This window comes from Pyxicephalus adspersus, chromosome 6 (genome assembly GCF_032062135.1).
Source record: "Pyxicephalus adspersus chromosome 6, UCB_Pads_2.0, whole genome shotgun sequence".
NCBI lineage: Eukaryota > Metazoa > Chordata > Amphibia > Anura > Pyxicephalidae > Pyxicephalus > Pyxicephalus adspersus.
The window spans coordinates 3,769,567-3,784,454 of record NC_092863.1 but is presented as its reverse complement, the minus strand read 5'-3'; the positions used below and the strand labels follow the sequence as shown (position 1 = coordinate 3,784,454).

The 14,888-nt window shown below is 41.3% G+C and overlaps 1 long non-coding RNA gene across 2 annotated transcripts in view; it reads left to right on the top strand.

Annotated features, from left to right (window-relative positions):
• The window catches only part of LOC140332915 (uncharacterized), a 146,684-nt gene that overhangs the window by 20,229 nt on the left and 111,567 nt on the right, over positions 1-14,888 (top strand). For both annotated transcript variants that reach the window (XR_011921251.1, XR_011921250.1), the window contains exon 2: positions 3,003-3,090. This is a non-coding gene — a long non-coding RNA (uncharacterized lncRNA). The remainder of the gene's footprint in view (positions 1-3,002; positions 3,091-14,888) is intronic.

Genomic DNA, 14,888 nt, shown 5'->3' with positions numbered 1-14,888 from the left:
CCCAAGCAGTAAAGAATGTTCCCTGCCAGCATAGTACAACAAGTCCAGGCTTTACCGAAGCTGTGGCGTAATAGTAATTTTGCAGTAATACCATTGGAAATCATTTGGCTAACTGAAACTTAATGCTTTACCTGAATACACAAGAACTGAAGAGACAACATTAGACATACTGCTTGGTGCAATCATTAAAACACCAATGTAGAGGGTGGGAGGTACAAAGTGTGGCACTACCATAACCTCAAACCCAAGGACCAACTCCACACCAGAGCCGCTTCCATTATAACTAGTCATCGCCTGAAGAACCAGTGACCACTACATAAGTTAAAAAACCCAGCAAATTACAGGTGTACACCGAAATCACAAAATCTACACCACACCATCTCATTACTTTAGTGTTCCATTTTCTCTAAAACTTTCAATGGTTAAGGATCTAAACAGGACTAACATGTCTAAAGTCTCAAAAAGGTCTTAGGCTAAAAACCTAAACCTTCTACTGACTGAAAGTTCAGGTGAGGTATTAAAGGGAAACATCTTCATGATTAACAGGTACATGCCACAGCTGTTCTCAAAAAGTACCAAGCCCAGATAAATCAAAGGTCATTAGGATAACAGATACATGCCTCTAACATGGCAAAATAGGAAAACACCTATAATTCACCCAACATATGATTTCTACATGAACATGTCATACAGGTAAGGCTCAACGAGGTCTGCAAGAAAGGGGATCAATCCTAAATATACAATTACATGACAAAATTGGTAGATAAGACTTCTTAGCATGCAACATTTAAAACTAGCAACATACTTTCTTGTATTGGAAGATGGATAGACAGACAATCCTGCCCCTGTACAAAGAAGTGGTCCAATATTCAGTCCAGTTTTGGGCACCAGTTCACAAACTATTCACTTTGGGATCATTACAAAGGACAAGGGGGCGCCATTTCCTTCTGGAGGAAAAGTTTAAGCTCCAGATAAGGAAGGGATTTTTCACTGTAAGGTCTGTGAAAATGTGGAATCGGCTCCCTCAGGAAATAGTTTCAGCAACTACTATAGAATACTTTTAGAAAAAGCTGGATGATTTCTAGAAGCACGGAACATAACTGGGGATTAAAGTTTTAAAGTAAAGATAACATTGTTGATCCAGGGAACATCCAATTGCCTTTCAGGATCAGAAAGGATTTTTTTTCCTTTTCATTGGAGCAAATTGAACAGAAGTTTTTTTTTTTGCCTTCCTTCCTCCCTGGGATATGCATTTCCCTAGGGCAGGGGTCTGCAACCTGCGGCTCAGGAGCCACATGCGGCTCTTCAGCCTCCTTGTTGTGGCTCCCTTCGGCTGCCGCGGGGAGATCTCTAATGGGGATCCCCTTCATCCCAAGAGACTGCCGAGGAGGGGGATTCCCTATCCGGTGTTCTAATGAAAAAAATCCACCAGTGAAATAAATCTACCACGGGGCGTGTACAAATGGGTGTGTACAATGACATCCCCCTCCTTTGAACCCCAATTTCTCTGGAATGGGGAGATGTACAAAACCAAAAATGTAGGTGCAAGTGGGGGACACCTGTGACTAACACCCCCTAAAATTTAATTGTTAGGCTATCATCAGAACATAAAGAACTCTGCCCATCAAAAAAATCTACCGTTACACATTGCTGGAGGCATCTGAACCCCAATATCTCTGGAACGGGGGGGAGGCGGTACAGGTGACCAAAATAGAGGTGCAAGTGGGGGACACTTATGGCTAACACCACCTACAATTAAATCGCTAAGGCATCATCAGAAAATAAAGAACTCTGCCCATCAAAATAATCTACCCTGTTACACATTGCTGGAGGCTTCTATCACCTGAACCCCAATTACTCAAGATTGGGGGGTACAGGTGAACAAAATTAAAGCTGCAAATGAGGAACACCTGTGGCTAACACCCCTTAAAATTTCATCGCTAAGGCATCATCAGAACATAAAGAACTCTGCCCATCAAAAAAATCTACCCTGTTACGTTAGAAGCTTCCAGCTAATATAACAGGATGATACGTTAGAAGCTGGAGGCTTCTAGGGGCATAGTTCAGTGTTTAATTTATTTCAAAGTATGCCTACACATGCACACTTGTTGTAACAGGTAAAATTAAAAAAATATTAAAACTTTTAAAAGTTTATAAACTGTGTTATGTTTTGCGGCTCCAGACTATTATTCTTTAGTGGAAGAGGAGGCAAAATGGCTCTTTTGATAGTAAAGGTTGCTGACCCCTGCCCTAGGGGTTGAACTTGAAAAACGTCATATTTTTTCAATCTAAATATAACAAGTGTTAAATGACAAAAAACATTGCATTACCACCAAGAAGGAAAAACAGAAAATAAAAGGTTATATACACTGATAAACATAACACATTTGCCTGGATTTGTATCACCCTATCCCCATGCTGATGTAGCCATCCATAGCCCTCTAACTTGTTCCCACAGCTCAGCCCTTCCTGCTCCCAGCACTCACCTGCGGTAAAAGGCCCAGCCCCTATTCAGTGCAAGATTTATGCATTTTTCTGATTGGCCACACCCGGACCCATCAGCTGACCCAGAAATGAAAGGGTCACATGACTCCATCCAAGGCAATCCTAAAGTCATGACTGAAGATATCTACTCTCTGCAGGATATGCAATATATGCAATATAATAACTATGTACAGTGATGGCAGAAAGGTACTTGCAATAAATTTACAACACAACTGATAGACTGACCTGAGACATCTGCAGATTACTGATAACACAAACTAATATGTCTATATTATTTCAGTGTAGACAATTCAGCTGTAATGTGCCCCATGGTTATGTATAGATTATATGGGACTGTAGCTCACTGGTTATGTACCATATATATAAATATTGTACAAAAGCTCAGAATTATATTCATTTTATCAGCATGCTACATACACAGGGTATTTCATGTTCACTTGGATCTCAGAATATCAGATATTTCTGGATATGTGTGACCCTTCTTTCCTCTGTTTTAGGCTCCTGTGGGTGGATTTGTCCTTTATCACCTCTTCATACAGAAATTCTAATAAGCATTGGATTGCATTAAGAAAGTTCTGAATTTTGGTAAGTAGATTACATGATTTGCAGCAAATTTGTTGTAAACGTGGAGGGATTCAAGTCCAACTCTGCAACCTGCACACAGGACATCTTGTTTCACGTTATTATTATTAAACATGATTTATATAGTTCCAACATATTACGTAGCACTGTACATTAAATAGGGGTTGCAAATGACAGACAGATATAGACAGTGGCACAGGAGGAGGGGAGGACCCTGACCCAAAGAGCTTACAATCTAGGAGCTCTCTTGTGTGTATGGTACCTGCAGAGGAATCAGGACTTAGATAGATCTACCATGCATCCATTTCTAAGGGGTCTGTTCATAAAGCAGGGAATTAATCGATCATAAGTTATCTATGTGTTCTATGCTTAACTTGTTACAAGATGGCGGTCATGTTGGGTATACATATATCTATATAAAGAGGGGTATATGTATATCTATATATACACACACGCACACACCCATATATATATATATATATATATATATATATATATATATAACTATATAACGAGTGTGGCTGCATAACCCCGCACGCAGTACATCAGGGTAAGTGACTGTGCAGTGCACATTTAATGCATAGCAATGATGTTTTACTGCACACAATCATTAGCACAGTGAGCGCTCCTTGTGGCCCAAACATTGATGGATGGAGAAAGGGCCATTCGGGGTGAACGTTAACAATGAGTCTCACTAATGTTTCCTCCCAAGTATTGATGAGTCTGGGTTTTGTCTGTGCCGCTAAATCTTCCTATGATCAGCTGTAGTGAGCAGGGAGGATGTGGATCTGTACCTGGTGGAAGATAAAAGGGGTGTAGAACAAATCTACTCTGGGAGAATCAAAACAGAACCTCGACAACTAAATACACATGTGGGAAGTTATTATTATGAAAAGATTTACAATTCTGTCAGACCATTTATTCTGGTGAGACTTCCTGCTGCCCATCAGCTGTGTCTTTTAATGCATCCTTGCACTAAATTTCTGGGTTATTAAAAGATGTTCATCAGGTACCCCACAGGGGTGTGCAGGCTGTGAGTGAATCAAGAATCCTTTATTCGTGAACAAGCAGTGGTCTCTCTGCAGAGGTTTAACACACTCCCAGCTAAACATACTTGGAACTATGCAAGCAGAAGAAATCATGCTCCCTGCTGATTGGTCAGCTCCAACTCTTGTTTTGCAAGGGAGGTGTCAGACTTTGTCTGATGCAAACAATGGGCTGGCTCTTTTCTTGATGGGTTAATGTTAGCCTACAGGACTGAGCATTCCTAGAAATGTTTCTCAGTCGGGTGGGGGGGTCACTGTAGCCTAATATTCAAAAAGTTTCTTTAAGAACCAGCAGTGTGGTGCAAGCACCAAGTGGCTGGCAAGGTGCTAACAGAAGGTGCCCAAGGTGCCCAAATCAGCAAATCTACCCCCTCTGCTTGTGGGTAACTAGTTATTGATCTGAACTTAAGCAAACTTTCAGTGAGAGATGTAGCTTGTCGGATCTTCTGGCAAACTTTGGAGTGAGAAAGATACAGAATAAGCAAAAGATACAATGTATAGTAATCATTGTGATCCTCTGAGCTGGTAGGCTGCCCAGATTCACTGACAGCTCTCAAACCCAGACTGAGAGTCTGATGACAACCAGCCGGGCAGGTACTGAAAATTGCCGGGCGATCCACCAAGCAAAACCTGCCTAGGGAGGCGGAATTTGTATGCTGCCATAGATGTGCCAATGTGCAATGCGGAGTGTCCATGGATAAAAAAGTGATATCCAATGAAGGGAAAGGGAGGGCCAGGAACAGTAAGGCTATGGAAAGGGCTAGACATGATGATTGTTCTACAACCCAGAAAAATGAGTAGCTTTATCTGACTTGCTGCATCTTCTAATGTACATTGTCAGACACATAGCCTGGCACCCGCATGCCATAGATAAATGCAGATATCTGACATCCTCCGTGTCGTTAGGAGCAGTTTTTGCTGACTTTGTCTTAGTGAGCTCTCTTTTCTATCTGTACTACGGCTGTGGCCCTTTCAGAAGATACACAGTGACACTGAAGGCTTCCTGAGACAGATTCAGCAGATCATCCCCGATTAATGCTGCCTTAAGAGGTTTAGGCTGAAAGCGAAGCTCTCTAAGAATTATCACGATCAGGTTCTTACGTACGACGTTAGCACCTCGCACTTTCCTTAAGCTCTTAGGGAAGGCCTGCCGCAGATTTGGAGACGCTCAACGATGAAAACATGACACAAATTATCACATTTTCTGCAGCCATGCTTTCATGGTGGCGAGAAGAAAAAAGAGCTTGACACCGGATTGTAAACTATCACACAAACAGCTTTTCTGCTGAAATTGGCGAGGAATTAGAGAACTCAATTTTTGATGCCATTCTCACCATGTGCAGAACTTGCGTTAAAGGGGAACTCCAGGAACATGTTAAAAAGACCTTCAGCTCCCTAATTCATTCCTTTTCATAAAAGAAATAATTTTTCAGCTCTTGCTTGATTCATTACCCGATATTTCATGCATACATTTCATGGAGGTGTAAAGAGCAATAAGTGCAAACCTTCTTCAATAAAATGAAAAGCTTCATTACAGACAACATTTACTAATATAAAAACCTTCCCTTGCTTGGGCTGCTGATCATTAAGTTTCAGGACCAGCAAGTGGGCTGGTATGAGTTTGGGGCAGAACTGGTACCTCTGGTTAGGGGTAGAAGATTTGCCATGATGGGGTTATTTTAGTTTGTGGTGAAGGGTTAGGGGTTAAGGGGTTAGGATTTAGAAGAGGAAGGAGTGTTAAGGGATATGTTAGTACCGGACAAAGCATTAGGGTCAGATTAAGGTTTAAGGATATTTCTGAGGTTTAGGGTGAGCCTGATGTCCCCATTTATAGAGGAATATTGATGACTATGGTGCACGCTCTGACCTATAGATTACATTACAGGCTGACTTGCTCCAAACCATTAATGTCTTCTGATAAAATACATATACCTGGACACTTTCATTGCCTTCTTACTTCTGGTTGCTGATGCAGACATATTTTGGAGTGAAGTGGGATTTTTCCGGCATTCCAAGTCCTTGATTCCCGCCGACGAGCAGCGAGTAGGAGGAAAGACAATGCCCTGGCCTGGAATACATTGCAGCTGAATATCATTTATCATTCCTGTTTAGGGGATTATCCAGCTCTTACACTGTATTTCAGGAAAATGGACACATCATTGTTATCATGCTGGAGGTCAAATCCAGGTCACAAGCAAGTCACATGTTTTATCACTTAGGGATCGGTCACCTTTTTTGCAGAAAAACAGAGGGACATATTTATAACAAGTGGAATCTAGCTGCATTCATCCCTAATTTTTTAGTGTATTAGTGGGGCCACTATAAGGAGCAATAACCATGTATGCAAAGGAGGATTGTAGACCAAAATTCTCAAATTGTAAGCCATATACAATAAGCTTGGATGAGGAGAGAAGAACAGCAACTTGTCATGACTTGTTTTGTTTTGGTCGCATCCATTTTTTTAATGTGAATGCTGTACAAATTTAAAATAAATGTACTGCTTCCACATGCAACAATGCATTACTATAATCTAGGGTGTAATGGGCCAGTATATAGCGTTCACAGGTATGGACAATTAATTTTTCCATTGGGTGAACAGTAAAACACATATGAAATATAACCAGCGCTAGCTCACCTCTCATAACCCCTAATGACTCTCCATCACCTCTATTGATTCTACTTTTTCATGGTGCTGGCAGTCAAGCTGGACCTAGTTGGGCACTCACACAAAGACGGCTAGTAGTGCCAGTACACAGGCCAATGTCTGATGCCATCCAGCACCCTTTAAATTTTTCCAGATTCACTAATGCAAAGCAAAGGTCATTGTAAATAAAAATACAACCCCTGTATGACATTTTTTAAAGTTAGTCCAGATGCCAGTGGACATCTGAAAGAAAAAGGGGAAAAGAAAGGCTACAAGAATATTAACAGTTGTGGCAATAACTATTCTTGCAAATTCCTGGTTGATGGATTGCACCGCCTTGTATGTAGGGGACAGTTTACAGCATTCGAGATCTTATCCTGGAATACATTTTCTAAACAAAACCATGTAATTTGGGTGTTGCAAATAAAGCTTTATTGGACCCCTCTTGCACACAGATATTTTTTAAATATAGATTTCTAAAAAGTTAATGGAGCTTTGGCAGATCTATGGTGAATGAGCCCTAAGGTCCTGTTAAGAACTTGTCATGGTGCATTGCTTTATTTAGGTGCATTAATATGTGTGTTAACATGTGTTGCCTTCAAGAGCCTTTTGTGACCTTTTTAGCATGGGGGAACATTTTAAATAACTTTGAGATCTCAGGGAACCCCTGACAACATTTGATATGCCCATTTTGTGGCACTTTGGTTTGGTGGTCAATAGGATGAATGCCTCATACATTGCCAGCCAGTGGGAAAAATGTCATGCTTGCAGATAGCCAAAATGGCACAAAATGTTTATTGCTCAAGAAACCTCAATCAGCCTCTAAAGGAGCCTTGGAGATTTTGCCAAAATGTCCAAAAATACAGACATGCACCATTCTTGGCAAATTAGTGCACCACAGCAGGGTGATCATGAGTTGGGGCTGCATTGCCTTAGTGCCTTGGGGTAAAATTGGAAATATGTGGCACTGCAACATACTAACAGGTTTTACATGTGTGTACCATGTTAGCTCCCATGTCACTTTCCCTGTGGAATTGGTTTGATGTGAACACGTATTGTAGCTCAATTACAGCCAAAGGGTGTTGGCATTCCATAACATGCAGAAGTTCAAATTAAAAAATGCAATGCCTATTAAACCACTGCCACCACACATCCAAAGTGCACCATTCCTTGTGTCCAAAAAAAATCACTCCTTGTCTAAATTTGATGGATATTCTGTGTGTTTTCATCATCTGTTGGATCATAGCCACCCAGTCTGAATACCTCACACACATCCAAAAAGCAGAACGTTGTAAGTTTCTTTCAGCTGGCGCTCGGGTTTTATTTTTAAGTTCTCCAGCAGACGCTGTGTGAAATCCTCGTCAGCGATAACAGAAATGGGTATTTATATTTCCAGACTGAACCCTCGTTTAACTTTCTAATGTTTAATCATAAAATTTGGAGGAATTCTCCAGGCTCCCTGTGCACACGGAGATATTTGCATCCCGGCCTCTTGATTGCTTTATTTAACATTACAAATCAGCACCAACAAATTATGCTATTTTTTTTTTTTTTGAAGGAAGGCTATTCATATCGCTCTTCTTGAAATTCCGAATATCCAGCTGTGCCTCTGCCAGAGCATTTCTTTTAGAAGAGGACGTATATCAGTCATAGAGCAAGAGCCAGCGGCACAGACAATATTTTATTTATTCAAAACTTTCTTCGCGCAGTTCAAAGTTTCAGGGCTCCGCAGTCTCGACCGTGCCCCGGAGGAAATGTCGGCTGCGATAGCGACAAAGGCTGAAGTGTGCCTGGAATATCTCCTGTTTTTTTTATTTTTTTGATGCAAATCGATTCTATAAAGACAAACAAAACATTGCACGCGTTTGCTTTTCATTAACAAAAGCGGCTAGTTGGAAGAATTCAATTTATTCTATTTATTTTAAAAAAAGCCAGAACATTTTATTTATTTTAAAATGCAATGGGCGGGAGGAAATCATCCCTTCCTGTTACCGAGACATAGCAGGAAGTGTGAGTAAATCTCTATTAATCAAGAGTTTCCCTCTTTTCCTGTTCTGGTGAAAACTCAAAGGACCACCAAGATTAGAGATAGAAAATCTCTCCACAAAGACGGGGCCATCCAAAATGTTTACAAAATTGGATTCAAAATGTATTTCTTTTTCCCAAAATCTCTTCTCTCCAAATTTCTTCTCCCATGAAATCCGTTTTCCACAAGTCTTTTCTCTTGCAATGTCTCTTCTCTTCAACCCCAGTCTCTTCTCCCACAATATCCCATTAATCCAAGTTTTTTCTCTTACCTAATCTCTTCTTTCCAGGTCTCTTTTCTTACGAAATCACTTTTACCAAAAAGTCTCTTTCACTTCAAATCTCTTCTCCTATAAAATCTTTTCTACCCAATCTCAAATGTGCATACTACATGCCTACGTATTTCAAATGGTCCAGACCAGCATTTCTTAACCGGGGCTCTGGGATTCCTCCAAAGGTTGTTTGTGCAATTTGTGACTCTCAGGTTTAAATGACATTTAATTTTTTTTTGGCTATCTTTACAGGTGACATTTTTCCCAATGGACAGCAATGTAAGAAGCATTCTTCGTACTGACCACCACACTAATATACTGTGAGCTGTGGATACAGTAATTAGAGAAGGGGTTCCCCAAAGACCTGAAAGTTATTTTAATGGGTATATCTTGTGTTATGTCTACATCTCCATAGATAGAGCTAGTTAGGTAGTACAGATCTAGTCAAATAAAGTGTCTTCCTATCAAATCTTAATCTTCATCACCCCGAACATTCATTTTCAATATGTCTCTACCCCCATCCCCCCTTCCCCCCCGTGGATCTTTATGAAATGTGACCAGTGCAGAAACGTAAGTCTTACCCCATTATATAAAGTCTTGGCTGGGCTCTAGATATTTTCTGTACAGTATTGATCTCTGCAGAGCCATTCCACCTGACTGCTAATTTATCCAAAGAAGACTTTATGGCTCCCTGCTTGATAACTCGTCCCTTTAAAATAACTCCAATCCGTGCCACTTTGTGCAGAATAATATCTTACGGGCTCATCACTTTCGGCCCAAACACAAGGTCGTCCCCCCCACCTCCTCCTCCGTCCTAATTTTCCTCGTTACATGTGAAGCAAGCGGAGAGGATTCACATCACGGTGGAGTTTTATGTTCTCTTCTCTCACTTCCAGGGAGAAAACTTCTCATTTTCTATCAAAATATTATGATAATTCATGTATGAAGGCAGCAGACAAGCAGTACACCGCTATGATTTTTTATTTTACACACTGGTGAGCCATTTACATACAAACTGTTGTGGAAGCCTCGTCTTCTTCTAGGTGGTGGGATGAGATGAGCTCGGAAGGCACATTGTGAACGAGACGCTTCCCAGGCCCATTGATGTTCCCTTCCCATCACCGCATTCGCCGCCAATTAAGTTCAAGCTGGTACTAGATAGTAACGTTAAAATGTGCAGGCCTAGTGGCTCTCAGAATGGTAAATGACACCCCCTTCATCACACTGGTCAACTAAAAGCTGAAAATTCGGAAAGTTGATATTAATTCATTAGTGTGAGCGCCCTCAATTTGCCTTCTTGCACCTGTAGGCTTTCAAGGTCCATCCATTTTAGGTTGGCAATATTATACAATGCAAGGGAAAACCAATGGGTTCACAATGCAAAGGATTTTAAGAGCGAATTTTTACTTTTTGATGAATAGGGCACCGTCAACAAAAACAGTGGCGCTTATGGCAATCCAACATAAAAAAATCATGCATGAAGTTTTTTGGTTGGGGTTCAGTTTAAAGCATCAACATTAGGTATTCTTAAGGTTTTCAAAACCACCCTTGTCATTGTTATCGCCTGCAAACTTAGCCATTCATTCTCACTGCCCTGTTTGATGCTTCAGATCCCCAGGCCATGTACTGGTAGCAGAGGCAGCTGCCATTGGTGGAAACAGGAATGATGATGAATCGTTGAAATAAAAAACAAAGGCGTCTCTCTACACCGCCCCACCCTCGTTCCTCATGCTGCAGCAAAGTCTCTGATGATTAATTAAGGGCATTCCGCCAATGCGAGTGTCTTTGTTTTTAAAGCGCAGCAGACAAGACAGCCTTGAGAAAGTTGATGTCTTAAGTAGACACCACAACATGTTTTTAATTACGTTCCAGAAAAGAATTGGGCCTGCCAACTGTTTGCAAAGATAATTCTCTCTCTTTTTTTTTTTTTTTGGAAAAAAATCTCAAAAATAAAAAAGTGAGCAGAGCTGTATTGATTGAACACAAATGGCATTTGTTGGGCCTTCCCTAATTTCTTATTAGTGTCATCGTGGTAGAGCTCACATGCCGCCTTATGTTATAGCATTTGGCATGCGTTCAGCTTGCAGGGATGCGACAGCGCAAACACGAAGTGACTGCTCCGATCAGGACGTGTTTTTTTCCTGGGATCCCCGGTGACGAGGCGCTCATTATTCCAGGCATTTTACAGTTGACTCTGGAGAAAAAAAAAAAGCCAGAAGCTAAAACTCGCTGACCCCTGATATAACCCGATTGTCACTGCAAGACGGAGGCATGCGAAAGGCAGAAGCTCAGCCAATAAAGGCCGGAGAGTGAACGCCGACAATAAAATCTCTGGTCCGGTTTAAACGCTCCTGTCAAAGCGAGTTTGTCTCCTGACACTGTAAAGCTGGCGACACGCTAAAAACAACAGCAGCCGGCAGATGTGGAAGAATCAAATTTTGGGTTCCCTGGTGTACTTCCTTAAAAATTGTAAAAATATTTTTTCACCTAACCTGCAAAATATGCAAAGAAAGTACTACCCACCATAAGAAAATGTGAAGGTGACAACGTCTTTTTCTTTTACAGCTTACTGTTTCAGTCGCCTCCTCATGTCATGCGTTACCTTAAAGTAGACCTTATGATCACAGTGGGTCCTCAAAGCACTTTCCAAGGTGCTAGAACATGCTTTCAGTTACCTAAAAAATTGCATTATGGTAGGTGCTATATTGCAGAAGGACTGGGTGATGTCCCTTTTGTAATAAAATAATTCCAACTGCCTGGCAGCATTTTTTTTAAATACCCCTACTTGTCCCTGTTTCGTTGCATATGCCCCCATCTTTTGATTGGCCAGGGCAGAATGACATAACTTCCATTGCAGCACTTGCCCCCACCTGCACATCCTGACTTTGTATTGCACATGTGCAGCTCAGCATTTTCCTTAAAGAAAACAGTGATCCGGCAGGTAAGTGTGTTATTTTGAAGAAGGGACGTTGCCTGTCCGTCCTGCAATAATGAACCTGCCTGATCACAATTTTTTATTTTGACTTAACTCTTTCTTTGGCCTCCCCATTGATGCCAAGTTTGCTCTTGCTTTCTTCGCTCCATCCACCACCATTGCTGCCTTCAATTGTTTTTTTTTCATTTCCATTGTCTTTCCTGTTATCTGCCATTGGGTGACCATTGATGATGAAATTTCCTGTTCATATGTTTTGGTGTTTGGGCTCAGATCATCCCAACACCTGTCCCATTTCTTGCTGTTGTATAGATCCTGGGGGTGTACACTGCAGTCACAAACCTTTTCTACCCAATAGGCTCATGTTGCTATATTTTGGTAAAGTTATGTAAGCCCGCCTGAGTAACTCCATTCACCTATTAGTCGATAGATCTATGCAGCCAGTTCCTGTCCTGCATTTCTCAGGTTACCTGATAGTGACAACAGTGGGCATAATGTAGTCTGAATCAGCTTTGTAGTCACCCTGTTACATGGGCTTCCAATGGAGACAATGCAGGAGCACATTTGGACTTTCATAAATCACATTTTGGAACTAAGTCCTGTTACCGGCTACATCTGCTTAGCTGGGATTTTCTTAGAACTGGTTTAGTTATTTGTGCATGGCGGCTTTAACTGGCATTCCAATATCAGAACGGAATCACAAAGATTTCCTTTAAGCTTTATCATGTTTGTTTCCATTGTTGTTTTCAATCTGGATTTACATTTACTTTTACAATAGAATCCGTACAAGCGTAAACGTCCGCGAGGGGGCATCACGGGAATCTTCCCCTCTCGTCTCCAATCTTTTATTACAACTTTTATGAGTTGTACACAACCCCCAGACATGAACCTATAATGTATAATGAAATTTCTCGTCTTACACACCTCGCAGTATCTTTGCCAGACTCCAGTGCATGTGTAGTTGTTAGCGGGATTCATGAATTAAACATGGAATCAGCACTGGAAGCAGCCTGAACAGAGAAAAGAGACGGGCCCAGGTCTTGTCTGTGCCGCAGTCGATCCGTTAGGTATAACTTTATTAGTGAATTACGTTTTAGTGTTCTCTCTCCGAGCATGGCGAGAGGCTTTTGTGTATGTACGTGCCTTGTCTCTTCTAAATTGGAATGACTTGTTGATTTGAGCACATCTGGAACGCCAATTAAATGGAATGTGTGAAATAATGGTTTGTCGAAATGTCAACAACGGAAATCATTATAACCGAGAGCCGTTAAGAGCAAGGCAGCGCTTCTGTTGTCCGTATCCCCACCTCCTAGGAAAAACCTAATATAGGGGAGCATGCTACCTTCTCCTCTTTTTTCCTTTCCTGTCCAGTCACCAGCAGGGGTGGGATACCAGGCATCCGAGGAAATAGGTTCAATGCTGATGGTTCATCAGACTTCCAGTGGTAGAAAACAGTACTGCAGGGTAAATCTCTGGATCAGAGGTGAACAATGCAGAATAAAGCTAAGAATAAGAGGTTAGTGCTCTGGCCTTTTCCAACGCTGGGTCCCAGGTCCTATTTAGCCCCTAACTATACACTTCTCCATTTTTGGTCTGCAGAATGGGCCATTGAAAATGTTTTGTTATATCTGTTCAACAGGTGTAAAAAATATCTGATTATTTTGCTAGAAATTTTGTAAGCTGATCATTTCTCTATTGTCTGCCTGTGTATCAGAAAGATTAAGGAAAAAAGGAGGCAATTAGAAGGGGTTATGGGGATGAGAAAGAATTATGGAAATGAGGTGGGATTAGGAAACTGTGGAAGGGTTATGGATGTGAGGAGGGGTTATAAAATGAGGGAAGATTTTGGAAATGAAGAGGGGGTATGGTATTAAAAGGGGGAGTTATGAAGATGTGAAAAAGTTATGGAGTTTGAAAGGAGAAAGTGGGGAGTGGATGTTGGTGTTGTTTTTAATAAACATTATGTAGTCAGGGCTGACAAAACATTCAGAGCTGTGTTGTCATATAAAGTAGGAGTATCTTTAGCACATCAGCAATTATTGTCTGTGGTTTCAATGGCTGTAAAAGAGACCAAACATCGGTAAATGTTCATTTATTCCAGAGATATACTAAATATGTCTTTTTGATTGAAGTTTTACCATGATTTTTTTTTTTTTGCACCAACGTTGGCACAATTAGGTTTAGCCAAGAAAAAGACACTCATACCCGTGCCACCATGCCATCTTGAAGATTGATCTATCTTGAACAAATGTGGAAAGGTAATTATGAGTAGCAGGGGAGGTGGATAAGCAAGAGAAACCATTCCTTAAATTCCCATATCCTGTGTGATTATACTTCCGTTCTTTAAGGTTTCGGGTTTTTCACTCAGTAAACCTAAACACCTCCTCTAAACACACAATAAAAAGAAAGAAAACAAGCAAGCGGGGGGCTGGGGAGTTAACATTATTTCCCAAATCTTATTTTTGCTGTCATGACAGAAAGTGGAAAGAAATCCTTTTACCCAATCATTAGTTGTAAACATTCCACCGGCTCCTGGGACTGCGTCCCCCAACTTACACTGCGGCTTCTTTTGCTTTAATGTTTTATCTACAACATTCACATAGAATACCCGCTCCCCCAAAACCCCATCGGCGACGGGGGCATCGGTGTACACTAAATCACAAGTGTCACCGCCGGCAACCTGCTGCATTGAAGTATTTATTTAGCTCCGCATCCCTGGCACTCGGAATTACTCCTTTCATGCCTGATAGCCAAATTACAATATGGCAGCTTTCCCCGGAGCCACAGGATCATTAGTGGCAGCTCAAAACATGCTTTCAACTCCGTCTGCCATCACATGTACAGCTGCCACTCAAAACGCGGCCCTATGCAAATGCGGGTGG